We start from the raw sequence: 15,860 nt of genomic DNA, 5'->3' as shown, positions 1-15,860 counted from the left end.
AGGCGGCGGCGCGGTGAACGGGCTGGGAGGCCCCGCGCGGGCCGAGCGGGCCAGCGGCGGTGGGAGCGCCCAGGGCTGACATGGAGCGCTGCGAATGGCTGGAGGCGGCGGTGCGGGTGACGTGGCAGGCCGCGATTGGCCGGGCGACGTGGCTGGACGGTGGTGGCATGTCCGGCGCGGCGAGGACGCGTTCGGCGGCGCAGAGGAGGAGGTAGACTAGGGTTAGACCGTGAATTTCGGGGGCGGGGGGAGATGCACATATATAGGTAGAGGGAGCTAGGAGAGTCCAAATGAGGTGGGGTTTTCGCCCACACGATCGTGATCCAACCGTGGGGAGAATGGAGGGGAGTTTGATGGGCTAGTGGTCTGTTGTGAAGAGGTGTTGGGCTTCAAAGAGAAAGGGGGTCCAACGGTTAATGTGGTTAACCATTGGGGCATCAAACGACCTCCAAATGGAATGAAATTTGACAGGCGGTCTACCGGTGATATACCAAGACCACTCATCAATTCTCGGCCCCTTCCGAGAACGTTTTTCTGCGGCTCACAAAACAAGATCTGGGAGGTGCGACGGGCGCGTGTGAGTGTGTCTGGTCTCAGAACGGACAACAGAGTGACTGGGAGGACCCGGACGGATGCAAGTTTTAAAAACATGCAGATGAAATGCAGATGATGACATGTCAAAGTGCAACACTCAAGTGAATGATATGGCAATGACAGCGAATAACTGGAAGACACCTCGTGCATCGGTCTCGGGGCATTACACCGCCCCTCCCTCTCCCTCCACCTTCTCATTTTGTCAGCGCTTGGCGAAGCCCTGGCGGCGTTCCGCTGCCACCATGCAGTCGTGATGGTTCAGATCCCATCTACCTCTTCTCCCTCGCTTCCTAGATCAAGAAGGAGGAGGTGTCATCGAGCCGTACGTGTGCACATCTCAAAGGTGCCGTTTGTGCGGTGGTCGGGTCGAATTGGATCGCGAAGCAGTACGACTACACGAACAATCTTCACTATATCGTTAACCTTTTCGGTCTACAAGGGCATGTAGGCACTCCCCCTCTTGTTGCGAGCATCTCCATAGAATAGATCTTGGGTGTTTCATAGGATTTTTTTTGTTTTCCATGCAACGTTCCCCATGAGTGGCATCATGAGCTAGGTCTATGCGTAGATGTTACGCACGAGTAGAACACAAATTGGTTGTGGGCATTGATGTTCAGATTGCTTACCTCCTTTGTTATTTTTGGATTTGGTGGTATTGTGGGATGAAGCAGCCCGGACCAAATTTACTTGTCCTTGCACAAGAGACCGGTTCCACGACTGACATGCAACTTGTATTACATAAAGTGGTTGGCGGATTGAAAGAGCAGGTTTACTCGGTGAATGGGAGATTCTTAGAAATTCGTCAAACTGATGAATTTGACAAAGATCAGAATGAAGAAATAGAGCAGGGGTGAAACTAAATCATCACAGAACAATAAATCATGCATACAAGAACATGCAATCATACAAGCATTCAGGCTACACAAGATGAACTGAATAAATGAAAGGCATGATGAAATTCTTTAGTTCAAATTCGTCAGAATAGATCACAAATACTTCAGCAGTGGAATAACAATAAGTAAAGAGTTGAGGAATTTGAAACCAGGTAGGCTCGATGAAGATACAACAATTTGGTAGACCAGTTCCAGTTGCTGTATTTACTGTACGTCTTATTGTCCTTGAGCTGAGGTCACTGAAGACCTCGCCCAATCACTCTTGGTAAGTCTTCAAAGGTAGACTTACAAAACCTTCATATACTTGTTCACCAGCATGCCACAATTACTTTTGGGTGCTCAGAACAGGACGCCTGACCGTCTGGAAGAATGACATTCTTCAAAGGTAACAAGCGTCGGGTCACACAGATCAATCTCTTCAGTGATGCGCAATCACCTTGGCTCTGGTTGGGTTTTCCCTCACTTAGGTTTCTCACAAAGTCGTCAGCGGAGGGGTTGCTCTCAAATGACAAGTGTCAATCTCTCTCTAGAGCAGCCAACCAACAAGTGGTTGTGGGGGTGTCTATTTATAGCTAGGGCAACCTGACATGAATTGTCATAAATTCCCTTTCGGTCATGACTGTTGTCAGGATAAGGATCCACACGACAGCTGGCACTCAACACAGCAACGACCAAAAATTTGGATTCTCAAATTTGTCGGGGCACTCAATTTCCTCATGTAGGCAGATCGCAGTAGCGAAATCCTAACTCATCAGTCAGACCAATTTCCTCAGCAACCAGAAGGACTTGGTCTCTTTCCAACAAACTCGCCAGCACTACTGGAGATTTCCAAAGTCTCCATCTCGAAGAAATAGGTTTTGTATAGGTTTTGAGCATCAGTTCGGAAATACGATTATGTATCACCTTGACCCCCGGTGGGTACTATTATAAATAGATTCATAATTGTTATTGCATAATACCTACTGTATTCCATCATCTTAATGACTTACTGCCCCCCGATACAATTGATATAAATATTAAAACAATCACACTATGCAATAAAAACAGAATCAGTCTAAAGCAGAATAATACGTAATGAGAGAATTTTTATCTACACTTCTGCATCTCCAAAAATTCTTAAAAATTATAACAACGTAAACAATTTGTAACCCAATGTCGTGTAAAAATTTCAGGATTTTATCTTGTTCCAGTACAGAATAAGAATTCCAATACTAGGCACAGAAGTTCATGTTTCTGTACATGATCAATTCAACTATCATCCAAATCATCCTAAAGGCTTTACTTGACACAAAATTCAAAAGCAAAGAGAAAAACATAATTATTACAGTAGCAATAGTCATGTTGACACACCAGAATAAAAAGAAAATAATAAAGATATGGGTTGCCTCCCAACAAGCGCTATTGTTTAATGCCCCTAGCTAGGCATAATGCGTAGTTTCGAGTGTTACCATCTTTTAAAGTGATGTCAATCGTTCCTTTCCCAAGAATTCATAGTTATCTCCAATCTACGCGTCCCCAACTTAATTTCCTTACATTCCTTGATTAGATGGATCAAATGGTCAAGCTTCCCATTGATGGTTTCTACCTCAGCATTCAGAATGTGGAAATTCTCAAATTTTTGTTCCAAGGCATCATACTTCCTATTTTGTATGACTATATTACCATTTAATCTCATGAAAAGATTGTACAACCCTTTAAGATGTGCATCTGTACCAGCTTTAGTTTCCTTACTCAACTCTATTTGTTGATAGCTTACTAGAATAGAGGGTTCAATAGTTTCTATTTTGGGTTGTCCTAGCAAAATTTTCATCCTCTCATATGAGTCAAAAGCATTGCTTCCAATAAAATCTCCGTCAAATATTAAATGAAATATGTGTCTATGATGGAGGATAAACCAACGTAAAAGCTTTTAAGTAGGGTTTTGACATGGCATTTAGGAGTAGCCCTTGCTTGCATTTCTAGTAGTCTTTCCCAATCTTCTTCTAAATATTCATCACTCAATTGTTTAAAATTTAAGATCTCAAAACCCTCCGCAAGGTAAGGAGGAAGGGAAGCCTCCATGATAATATTCAAGCAAGGATAGCATAGAAGATTTTTTTTTTGGTATTTTTAATTTTTTAGAGAAGTAGAGGGAGATGAAAAAGAGAAGGCAAATAAAAGGAAATGGCAAAGAAAAGTAAAACAAGTAAATCCTAAATGTGTGTGAAGGAACCTGTATTTGTTTGTTGAAGTCTCCCCAGCAAGGGTGCCAGAAATCCTTTTGCTACTCGTGATAGGCGTTGGGATTTCCCCGAAGAGGATGGGCAATGTAATATAGTAGCAGATAGTATTTTCCTCAGTTAAGCACCAAGGTTTATCGAACCAATAGGAGACACCACACAAACAAAGTAAGGGTACCTACACACACATAAAGCAAATACTTGCACCCAACACAGGCAAGAGGGTTATTAATCCCCTTGTACTCGTCAATTGACAAGGTGTGGAAGTCCGGTCTTTGACAGATCATAGAGGACATGCTCTTGATGAAAGGCATGATAGCTTTGAGGAACTTGCGCTTGATCCAATTGTCATCCATGTCCTTACTGCCATGATCCCGAAGTGAAACCGCAAGAGCCAACCTCTGGTAGTGCTCACGAGGTTCTTCATCATTCATAACAAACTCACTGGCCTCATCAAGGATCACCACAAAGCTGGAGAGCTGAATGCTTGAACTTCCTTAGTACAATGAGTTGATGTGCTCCCATGCATCTTTGACAAGCGTGAATGGGACCAAATGAGGAAGCTCTTCGGGAGTCATGGCGGCTTGTAAAATGAAAAAGGAGGATGCATTGAGTTGGTTGTCCACTTCTTCTCTTGGGGACAAATTGCTTGGATCATGTGGATAGAAGTCTTGTTTGATGACCCTCCAAAGTTGAGTAAGCTATAATTCAAATGAGACTTAATACGAAAATCTAATTAGCAATGTTGGTCAAATCAAACTTAGGAGGAGGCCCATGGGAGTTTATATGAGGTGAGGGGACTAGTCCACCATAGGACGGAGGAGGGGCATCCGTGACATGGGTGCCCTACCCATTCTTTCCTTCAAAAGGATTTGGCTTTAAGCTATTAGCTGTCTCCTTGACGAAGTCGACATCCATTTCCAAGGAAGTAAGATCAACTACTTAATTGGGAGCGATGATAGGTTTCATGCCCTCAAGGAATTTACTTAGCATTTTCTTGACCTCGTCCACGATAATTGATTTGTGTGAGGCCATAGCCTGATACGTCTCCAACGTATCTATAATTTTTGATTGCTCCATGCTACTTTATCTACTGTTTTAGGCAATATTGGTCTTTATTATCCACTTTTATATTATATTTGGGACTAACCTATTAACTGGAGGCCCAGCCTAGATTTGCTGCTTTATGCCTATTTCAGTGTTTCGAGGAAAAGGAATATCAGACGGAGTCAAAACGGAACGAAATCAACTGGAGAAGTTATTTTTGGAAGGAAAGCAACCCGGGAGACTTGGAGTCCATGTCAAGAAAGAAACGAGGAAGGCACGAGGTAGGGGGGTGCGCCCACCCCCCTGGCGCGCCGTCCACCCTCGTGGGGCCCTCGTGGCTCCCCTGACGTGTTTCTTCCTCCTATATATACCAATATACCCTAAAACTTCCAGAACAGAAGATAGATCGGGAGTTCCGCCGCCGCAAGCCTCTGTAGCCACCAAAAACCAATCGGGACCCAGTTCTAGCGCCCTGTCGGAGGGGGATCCCATCATCGGAGGCCATCTTCATCATCCCGATGCTATCCATGACGAGGAGGGAGTAGTTCACCCTCGGGGCTGAGGGTATGTACCAGTAGCTATGTGTTTGATCTCTCTCTCTCTCTCTCGTGTTCTCTCTCGTGTTCCTCGATGGCACGATCTTGATGTATCCCGAGCTTTGCTATTGTAGTTGGATCTTTTGATGTTTCTCCCCCTCTACTCTCTTGTGATGAATTGAGTTTCCCCTTTGAAGTTTTCTTATCAGATTGAGTCTTTATGAGAACACTTGATGTATGTCTTGCCGTGATTATCTGTGGTGACAATGGGATATCATGTGCCACTTGATGTATGTTTTGGCGATCAACTTGCGGGTTTTGTGACACTTGGGAACCTATGCATAGGGGTTGGCACACGTTCTTGACTCTCCGGTAGAAACTTTGGGGCACTCTTTGAAGTACTTTTATGTTGGTCGGATGAATCTGAGATTGTGTGATGCATATCACATAATCATGCCCACGAATACTTGAGGTGACAATGGAGTATCTAGGTGAAATTAGGGTTTTGGTTGATTTGTATCTTAAGGTGTTATTCTAGTATGAACCCTTTCATAGATCGATCCGAAAGAATAGCTTTGTGGTGGTTTCGTACCCGACCATAATCTCTACGTTTGTTCTCCGCTATTAGTGGCTTTGGAGTGACTCTTTGTTGCATGTTGAGGGCTTGTCATATGTTCTATATATGTTATTATTGTTGAGAGAACTTGCACTAGTGAAAGTATGGACCCTAGGCCTTGTTTCCTGTCATTGCAATACCGTTTACGCTCACTTTTATCTTTAGTTACCTTGCTGTTTTTATTATTTCAGATGACAAAAACCTATATCTACTATCTATTTTGCACTTGTATCACCATCTCTTCGCCAAACTAGTGCACCTATACAATTTACCATTGTATTGGGTGTGTTTGGGACACAAGAGACTCTTTGTTATTTGGTTGCAGGGTTGCTAGAGAGAGACCATCTTCATCCTACGCCTCCTACGGATTGATAAACCTTAGGTCATCCACTTGAGGGAAATTTGCTACTGTCCTACAAACCTGTGCACTTGCAGGCCCAACAACGTCTACAAGAAGAAGGTTGTGTAGTAGACATCAAGCTCTTTTCTAGCGCCGTTGCCAGGGAGGTTAGCGCTTGAAGGTATATCTTTAGAACTTGCAATTGAATATTTTTGTTTCTTGTTTTAGCACTAGTCTAGTTTATAAAAGAAAATTACAAAAAATGGAATTGAGTTTGTCTCATACGCTTCACCTTTTTAATATCTTTTGTGAGTATGATGGAAAGGAAAATTGTGCTCAAGTGCTAGAAGAAGAAATCTATAGAATGTTTGGCACTAAATATTTGAATGATGAGCATGATTGCAATGTCGTTAGTATGAATTCCTTGAATATCCATGATGCTAATGATATGCAAAGCCACAAGCTTGGGGAAGCTATGTTTGATGAAGATGATATTTTTTGTCCCCCAAGCTTTGATGAGCAAATTTACTATGATGATAGCATGCCTCCTACCTATGATGATTATTGTGATGATACGTATGCCATAGAGAAGAAGTTTGCTTATGAGGAGAGTATTAAAATTTCTATTCTGGTAGATCATGAAAATAATGTTTTAGGTGCTGGTTATATTGTTGAATTCATTCATGATGCTACTGACAATTATTATGAGAGAGGAACATATGCTTGTAGGAATTGCAATAATGTCAAGTTTCCTCTCTATGTGCTTAAAATCTTGAAGTTATGCTTGTTGTGCCATCCTATGCTAGTTGATTATTATTCCCATAAGTTGTTTGCTCACAAAATCCCTATGCATAGGAAGTGGGTTAGACTTAAATGTGCTAGTCATATGCTTCATGATGCTCCCGTTATGTTTCAATTCTTATCTTTTATGTGAGCATCATTGTCATCATCATGCCTAGCTAAAAGGCATTAAAGAAAAGCGCTTGTTGGGAGACAACCCAATATTTATCCTTACTGTTTTTGTGTGTCCACATGATTATGCTACTGTAGTAATCATGTTTTATAGCTTTTGTTTCAATAAAGTGCCAAGTAGAACCTTTGGGAAGACTTGGGTGAAGTTTATATGATCTTGCTGTGAAAAACAGAAACTTTAGCGCTCACGAGATTAGCTGCCATTTTTTACTGGAGAGTGATTTTAGGTTGATTCTTTTTTAATATGATTAATAGACAATTTTATCAGGTCCAGCAATTTATTTCATAATTTTTGGGGTTCCATAAGTATACTTTTGATACAGATTACTACAGACTGTTCTGTTTTTGATAGATTCTGTTTTCTATGTGTTGTTTGCTTATTTTGATGAATCTATGAGTAGTATCGGAGGGTATGAACCATAGATAAGTTGAAGTACAGTAGATATTACACCAATATGAATTTATAATGAGTTCATTAGAGTACTGAGGGAGTCCTGGATTGGGGGGTGTCCGGATAGCCGGATTACCATCATCAGCCGAACTATCATCGGCCGGACTATCATCATCGACCGGACTCCAAAACTATGAAGATACAAGATTGAAGACTTCGTCCCGTGTCCGGAGGTGACTTTCCTTGGCGTCGAAGGCAAGCTTGGCGATACAGATATGTAGATCTCCTACCATTGTAACCGACTCAATGTAACCCTAGCCCTCTCCGGTGTCTATATAAACCGGATGGCCCTAGTCCGTAGGACATACATTACAACAATCATACCATAGGCTAGCTTCTAGGGTTTAGCCTCCTTGATCTCATGGTAGATCCACTCTTGTAAACATCAACAATATCAATATCAATCAAGCAGGACGTAGGGTTTTACCTCCATCAAGAGGGCCCGAACCTGGGTAAAACACCGTGTCCCTTGTCTCCTGTTACCATCCGCCTAGACGCACAGTTCGGGACCCCCTACCCGAGATCCGCCGGTTTTGACACCGACATTGGTGCTCTCGTTGAGAGTTCCTCTATGTCGTCACCGATAGGTTTGATGGCCTCTTCAATCAACAACGACGCGGTCCTGGGTGAGACTTTTCTCCCCGGACAGATCTTCGTATTCGGCGGCTTCGCACTGTGGGCTAACTCACTTGGCCATCTGGAGCAGATCGAAAGCTACGCCCCTGGCCGTCAGGTCAGGTTTGGAAGCCTAAACTTCACGGCCGATATCCGCGAGGACTTGATCCTCGACGGATCCGAGCCACAGCCGAGTGTGCCGCATTGTCACGATGGGCACGACCTAACTCTGCCGCCGGACAGTGTCTTGGAGGCGGCACCCGAATCCACTCCGATCTATAGTCCGGAGCCGATCGCGCAGATCGAGGACGGGTGGCTGGACACCGCCTCGGGGGCTGCAACTTCTACGGCGATGGAGCCGAACACCGACCTTGTCCCGCATAAAGCTCATGACTCCGAGGTGCCGGACTCTCTACCGGACTCCGACCCTCCTACACCCGCGCCAGTCGAATCCGATTGGACGCCGGTCATGGAATTCACCGCTGCGGACATCTTTCAGCACTCACCCTTCGGCAACATCCTAAATTCGCTGAAGCATCTCTCATTATCCGGAGAGCCCTGGCCGGACTACGGCCAGGATGGTTGGGACGTGGACGACGAAGAAATTCAAAACCCACCCACCACCCACTTCGTAGCCACTGTCGACGATTTAACCGACGTGCTAAACTACGACTCCGAAGACATCGACGGTATGGATGACGATGACGGAGACAATCCAGAACCAGCGCCTACATGGCACTGGAAGGCCACCTCATCACATGACGTATATATGGTGGATACCCCAAAAGGGAGCGCCGACGAGGATCAACGGGGTGCGGCAAAGGATAATCCCGCCGATAAACAACCAAAGCAGTGACACAAGCGCCGCCCTAAACCCCGCCTCGGCAAGAACAACATTCCCAATGACCCAGTGTTAGAGCAGGGCCAACCAATGGACGACGAACATGCAACCAAGCAACCGTCCGGACAAGACGAACCGGATGATCAACCCCTTCCCGGAGCAACCAACAGTCCGGACAACCTCACACCAGAGCACAAAAACCTTCACAAAAGACTCGTCGCCACTGCAAGAAGTTTGAAGAAGGAAAAACGGAAGCTCAAAACAGCGGAAGACATACTCAGAATCAAGTGGAACAAAATACTAAAGACCGCAAGCAAATATGGCAATGGCCATCACATAAAGAGCTACCCGAAGCGCAAGCTGCTGCCAGAATTTGACGAGGAAGCCATAGAGCCCTCACCATCAAAAAATAAAGAGGTCGCCTGGCCGGATAGACGGCCAGATGACAGGCCAAAAGCGGCAAACGGCGCCGCACACAAGCCAACCTATGCCCCTGGGAAAATAGACGTCCCAACTAGGTCCATCTACGGGCCAAAAAAGAGGGCCCCAGGAAGTAACACAACACGACAAGTGTCCGAAGACAGCGGCACACCCAAATACAGGGGCGCCGCACACCCGGTATGTTTCACCGATGAGGTGCTGGATCATGAATTTCCAGCAGGGTTCAAACCCATAAACATAGAGGCATACGACAGCACAACAGACCCAGGAGTCTGGATAGAAGATTACATACTACACATACACATGGCTAGAGGAGATGATCTCCATGCCATAAAATATCTACCCCTGAAGCTCAAAGGGCCAGCTCGGCATTGGCTCAAAAGCCTCCCAGAAAACACTGTTGGAAGTTGGGAAGAGCTTGAGAACGCATTTAGAGCAAATTTTCAAGGGACTTATGTCCGCCCTCTGGATGCAGACGATCTGAGTCACATAACTCAACAGCATGGAGAGTCAGCGCGCAAATTCTGGAACAGGTTCCTTACCAAAAAGAACCAAGTAGTCGACTGTCCGGACGCGGAAGCCCTAGCAGCTTTTAAACACAACGTCCGAGACGAATGGCTCGCCAGACACCTCGGCCAAGAGAAGCCAAGAACAATGGCCGCGCTAACAAGCCTCATGACGCGCTTTTGCGCAGGAGAAGGCAGCTGGCTAGCAAGATGCAGCACCAGCGACCCGAGTACATCCGGGATCAGAGATGGAAACGGAAAATCACGGCACAGGAAAGATAAGCGCCGGAATAAAGAAAGAACCCTAAAGAGCACGGCGGCCAGCGTCGGATTCAAAAGCTCGTGGCTAAACAATAAAACACTGCCTCTTAAGGACAACAGTGATGAGCTATCCAACTCAAACAAAATTTTGGATCGGATATGTCAAATCCACAGTACCTCCGGAAGGCCTGCAAACCATACCAACCGAAATTGTTGGGTTTTCAAACAGTCCGGCAAGCTCAACACCGAACACAAGGGGCTTGATGCGCCAAGCGAGGACGACGACGCACCACATCAGCAGAGCAACGGAAGTCAGAAGACTTTCCCACAAGAAGTCAAAATAGTAAACTCATTTCATGTGATAGTACAGAAAACCAACACAGCACTCACTAAGACAAGTGCCACATGGTCCACCCCAGCGGAACACCGGGATTGGATGTCAAAACCAATCACTTTCGACCATCGGGATTATGCCAGAAGTATCCGGAACGCAGGATGGACTGCTCTGATATTGGATCCCATAATAGACGGACTGCGATTTACACAAGTTCTGATGGACGGCGGCAGTGACTTAAACCTGCTATATCCGGACACAATCCGCAGGATGGGGATAGACCCTACTACAATTCGACATAGCCGCACTTCCTTCAAAGGAGTGGTGCCAGGCCCTTACGCCAGGTGCACAGGTTCATTATTACTAGAAGTTGTGTTCGGGTCACCTGACAACTTCCGACGAGAAAAGCTAACCTTTCATGTCGCCCCATTCAAAAGTAGCTATCAAGCACTACTTGGACGAGAAGCTTTCGTCCGCTTGAACGCAATACCACACTATGCGTCTCTTACGCTTAAAATGCCTGGTCCACGTGGCATTATTTCATTAAAAAGGTCGGCTAAGACCCCGGACACGGCTGGACGAGTCCGGAATAAATAAGCTAGGGGCTACCTAGCCGCACACCCTTACAAGGGTTTGTGTATATAAGCTATAATGGGCTACCATATGCTCAGCTTTCTACATTTATATTTCATTTTTTTTGTAACTTTTCGCATGATTTCTTTTTTCAAACTAAGTTCCTCTCTTTTTACAGATGAACAACGTGCACACCCGTCCAGGATACGGCACAACGGAGACACAGGCACAGACGTGCAGTAGGGACCCGTTTCAAGGACTCTTTTCAGACTAAGACCCTACGTAAACCTTTCTTACTGTCTCTTGTTGCTATAATCCCCTGGTTTCCCATTATAACCAGAGTGGAGGCTGGCGTTTTGGCATCGGCCGCGCCAGAGGAACCTGCCCGTACCTGGACACAAGGGGCTTAGGGCATTATTCTGCCCGCTATTGTAAAAGACCGAACACCTTCGGGAGTGTTCGGCGTCTCGAGTTAGGCCTTATATGCATCAGCTCCGAATCATGTCTTTGGTCAAATGTGGGTTTGCCCGGCTCCTGTGTTTTGCTGCCTTACGTTCCATATCATCGGCTAACGCGGCACCAGGAGAACTACTGCGATTGTGCCCTAGTTCGGCTGGGCAAGCGCCTCAGTAGAGAAAGCCGAAAACTGACTGTCATGATGCAGCGAGAGACTGGTCAGCCACTCGATCGACCAAGGGAATGTCTAGAATTCCTCCGCTTTGATGAAGGGCCGTTTCCCGGTCAGGCACATACGCGCCCCAAATTTGGAGAGCGCGGTGCCCCCAGGGGCTATGTCGTAGCCCCACCCTCGAACTCCATGGCTAAGTGAAAGTGATAAAGCATTATAGTCCGGTTGCCTCGTTTGCTACGCTACCACCTCCTTTACAGGAGAGAGATGTCGGATTAAGTGTGAAAATGCGCTATTTTTTGCGAACACCCCCGCACCTTGTGCGTGGGGGCTGAAGCCAACGACTGCCATCTTTCAGGTTATACACACGTATACATGAACGGCCGCATAGGAGATATTACATTACTTGAACGCACAAGTATAAAAGGCGCTTACATCATAAATATTGTTTTACAACATAAAACATTCATTTGAACGCAACATTTTTTGAACACTGCGACTCTATTACACGAGCACCACGCAACACTTCGCCAAAATAGTGCTCGGCGGGTAACCGGCTATCGTCCGAACCCGAGGTCGCAACAGCGATGGCATCCATCTCTGTCCAATGTGTCTTCACACGGGCGAGTGCCATCCGCGCACCCTCTATGCATGCCGACCGCTTCATCGCCTTCATATGCGGCACTGCCCCAAGAAATTGCTGCAATAAGCCAAAGTAACTCTTCGGCTCGGGCCTATCCGGCCAGACATGGGTCACGATATCCGTCATGGCAAGCCCATACAACCTATTCAGCTCAGCCCACTCGGCCAAACGGTCGGTCAGCGGAAGTGAACGCTCCGGACTATGGAATTGAGACCAAAACAACTCTTCCGTCTCGTGATCCTTCTGGCTTCGAAAATGCACAACGGCATCCGCCGCACTCGCTGCCAAGTCCATATAAGGGTCCTTCGGACCCCACAGTTGGCCCAGCTGAGCATACTTTGGATCCGTAAACCTTCGGCGCGGCAGAAAAGGCTTGCCAGCTACAATATCTCCGGCCTGGCGCAGCTCTTCCTTTATAGCCTGCATCGCAGAGCGGGCATCCTTGGCTTCGGCGGTGGCCTTCCCTAGGTCTTCTTGCACCAATAGGCGCTCCTTCTCTAGAGCCTCATTGCGGTCGGTAGCATCTTTTAACTTCACGGCCATTTCAGCCATCTCTTCCCTGCTTCGGCAGTGTGCGGCCCTTTCGGCCGCTAACTCTTCGGCCGCCCTCGAGGCCGCCGCATCACTCCTTCTGGCCTGCTCCTTGGCTTGAGCAAGTTCGGCCCGAAGGCTCTCCACAGCAGCGGTGCTATCTGCATTTCACACACATGTAAGGAGACGGCTTCGGCTCCCTTACCAAGTGACTGCACAGGAACACTTACCCTGCAACTCATCAAGCCGCCTGTTGACCAGCGTGATGTCCGCATCCGCAACGGTGAGTTGCCGCTTTAGTTCGGCAACTTCATCAGTCCGTCTGGCCCCCGGACGATCCGCCACCTATATAGGTACGGCGAAAATTTAAACCTGCGATTTTGATCCTCGGCACGCTGTCGCTTTCGACAACCTACCGAGTCTCAGGGGCTACTACCCATACAGGGCGCATTCTATATGCAAAACTGTCCAAAGGTGTGTCATTTTTACATACCTCAAACCCCGCCAGCAAACTACTGACGGCATTATGCAACCCGCCTTCGGCGGATGAAATCCTTTCAATCACCACACTCATCAGTGCGTGGTGATCTTCTGAGATAGACACCTTCTCAAGCAGATCCTTTAGCCGTACACTAGCTGGCGCCGAACTATCCGGCTTCGCCAAACCCGGGGGCTCCCTCCTTGATGACACTTCCGGCTCGTCCGCCCTATCCGACGGCGCCTCGGACAGAGGCGTTTCACTCTCCACCATATCCAGACGAAGGTCCCCCGAAGTCGAGCTCATTTGCGAAGGACGGAGATCCGAACTATAAGGTAAAAACTTTAGTTATCCTCAGAAGCACAAATAGGGATGCCCTTTGCTATAAAAATCCTTTCTTTTTACTTACGGCTCGTTGGAGGGCTGATCCTTTAAGGGAGACTGTGCGGCCGGGGCCTCCCCGGACGCAGGACCCTCTGGCAAAGATTTCTTCCCCCGTTTAGGGGCCTTGGCCCCCAGGTCCTCGGAGGCAATCCTCTTCTCCCCTTGGAGGGAGGGATTCTCGGTCCCCCCCCTCTTTCAAAAGCCTCCTTAGGCGAGGCAGTAGCTTTTTCACTTTCCCCTTCGCCTTCCTCTGGAGGCGCAACCTCCAACATCCGGACCAGCGTGGAATCCGGCGCGGTCTCTGGGAGGGGGGCCGGACACCATATTAATTTTGCTCCCGCTATCCACTCCTGTTTAGAAGGAAGTTGGTCATAAGATGGACCACCAAAGGGCAAAAAAATGATGTGTCCGGACTCGGAGCTACTTACCTGAGTATCCGGGCGATTGCAGCTTAGGCCAGCACCCTCGGTCAGTTCCGGACGCACCTCTTGCGATCCGAAGAATAATTTGTACATCTCCAGGGGTGTCATACCGATGAAATGTTGAAGAATCCGAGGTCCCTCCGGATTAAATTCCCATAGTCGGAGAGGACGGCGTTTGTAGGGCAAATAACGGCTGATCAGTATAACCTGCATCACCACGACCAGATCGATCTCCCTCGCCTGGAGATCTCGAACCCGGCCCTGCAATAGGGGCACGTCCTTTGACGGCCCCCAGTTGAGCCCTTGGTTGACCCACGACATCAACCGTTGTGGAGGTCCCGGGCGGAATAAGGGCGGCGGCTTTTGTTTGCGGCCCCTTGGAACGGTCATATAGAACCACTCTTGCTGCCACAAGCCGAGCTCCTCTTAGAAGGAGCCTGCGGGCCTCGGGGCGTCGGCCCTCCTACTGACGGCCCCCCCGCCGCACTCCGCTTGACGCCCCCCAATCATCTTCGGCGTCACATTGAAGGTCTTCAGCCACAAGCCGAAGTGATGGGTGACGTGGAGGAAGGCTTCGCACATGACGATAAACGCGGAGATATGGAGGATGGACTCCGGAGCCAAATCGTGGAATTCCAACCCATAGTAGAACATGAGCCCTCTCACAAGAGGATCTATCGGGAAGCCTAAACCCCGACGGAGGTGGGATACAAAGACGACATACTCGCCGGGCTCGGGTGTGGGGATGGCCTGCCCTTCTGCAGGCAACCTGTGCGAAATCTCGTAAGTCAGGTACTTGGCTTCCCGCAGCTTTAGCACGTCCTCCTCCGTGACGGAGGAAGGCATCCACCGACCCTGGAGGTCGGAGCCGGACATTGTTGAAGGTCTGAAGCGCTCGAATCTGGAGCTCTAGGTGCTGGAACTTGGGGCGGGGGGAGGATTCGATGGAGGGTTGAAGAAAAGAAACGAGCCTTGGTCGCATTATAAAGGAGGGAAATACCAAGAGCCGTCTCCGTGACCGTTCGGGACTCGCCTTCGATAGAGGGGGCGTGGCGACGGGCGCGGTTGGGTTACCCATGTTCGTATTGATGAGAATCCCGGATTAAGGGGAAACACGATCTCTGCTTCGACAAGACGTGCCAAGGAAACCGCTTCGCTAAATGCACTGAGGTGGTAAAATAAAAAACATAATTGCTTGGTAGTGGCGTGACGTCATGCCGCAAAAAACGTCAGCAGATTGAACTTGTGTATATTTATATATTATTCTCTCTACGGTGGAATGTGGAATTATTTTGCAGAGCCGGACACTATCCTGGTGTTCACAATCTTCTATGAATTATTCGGAGGAGGAACCCGCCTTGCAATGCCGAACAATATGCGCGCTGGACTCATCGTCATTGAAGCCTGGTTCAGGGGCTACTGAGGAAGTCCTGGATTGGGGGGTGTCCGGATAGCCGGATTACCATCATCAGCCGAACTATCATCGGCCGGACTATCATCATCGACCGGACTCCAAGACTATGAAGATACAAGAT

The sequence above is a fragment of the Triticum dicoccoides genome, chromosome 5B (assembly GCF_002162155.2).
Source record: "Triticum dicoccoides isolate Atlit2015 ecotype Zavitan chromosome 5B, WEW_v2.0, whole genome shotgun sequence".
Taxonomy (NCBI): domain Eukaryota; kingdom Viridiplantae; phylum Streptophyta; class Magnoliopsida; order Poales; family Poaceae; genus Triticum; species Triticum dicoccoides.
This window is presented reverse-complemented; position numbering follows the sequence as displayed.